Genomic DNA, 1,025 nt, shown 5'->3' with positions numbered 1-1,025 from the left:
CACGTGGCAAGAAGCCACAAAGCTAGAAATGACTAAGTAGTCATATAGTCTAGGTGGCAATCTAGGGATTTGGAATTTAATAAGGATATGGATCTTATTCCATTATCTGGACAAAAACAGAACAAGAATATTCAAATTCCAAAAATAAGAGGCATACTCAACCTTTCCAATTTCAATTCTTGGTATGCATGAAGAATGGATAGAGAGCATTTTACTGGTTTGAGATCTCTATGTACACGTGCAATACTTATTGAGAATTGCAAGGAATAGTTGAGATATGATTCTAACCCCTACACCTTCTGTTTGTAAAACCGCAACTAACGTTTTCAAAACAAAAATTAACCAATCATCTTCTTCTTTATTTTGGAATTTTAGAGTTTACAACTTCGTTGGTTAAATTTATCTCTACGAAGGGATAGACTAGAGGAAGTCTGTTTCGTTCTTTTGGTTCAAAGGAACAGAAGGAGTTTCGTCTAAAACTTCAACAAATCAAAGCAGATTTCGTTCCTCAATTACAAAGCGCAGAAGCTTAATCCATTTTGGTTCTAAGTTCAATCCATGAGGGTTTCCAACGTAATATTATACGGAGTTCTTCCTATTTCAGGTATGTTAAGGCCCTCCCTTCTTTCTTTTGGCATGGTCCTGATTATACGAAAGAAACGAGCAAATACACAGTTTTTATAAATTACTCTATTCCTAGAAATAGTAGTGGTGTCTATATTCTTGATTCCCCATAAGAATTATTATTATCTTCTGTTCATGGGTCTTAGAATGATACGCAGTTGGAAAAGTTTATCCGGAAGGAATATCGAGATTAGTATGTATTTTTCATGCACTTCACTCATTTATACATGTGCATTGACCCATGACCAGATGGCGTTATATACGCGTATATATGTAAATATATGTATATGGGATATGGAAAAAGGTTACGACGTTATATACGCACCACCACCTGATCAGCAGGTATATGATAATGATATTGCCCACAGTGGCTGAAATATGATTCAAACAGCGTTATATAC

Source organism: Nicotiana attenuata, chromosome 1 (genome assembly GCF_001879085.1).
Source record: "Nicotiana attenuata strain UT chromosome 1, NIATTr2, whole genome shotgun sequence".
Taxonomy (NCBI): Eukaryota; Viridiplantae; Streptophyta; class Magnoliopsida; order Solanales; family Solanaceae; genus Nicotiana; species Nicotiana attenuata.
The sequence above is the reverse complement of the archived record's forward strand: the minus strand, read 5'-3'. Positions refer to the sequence as shown.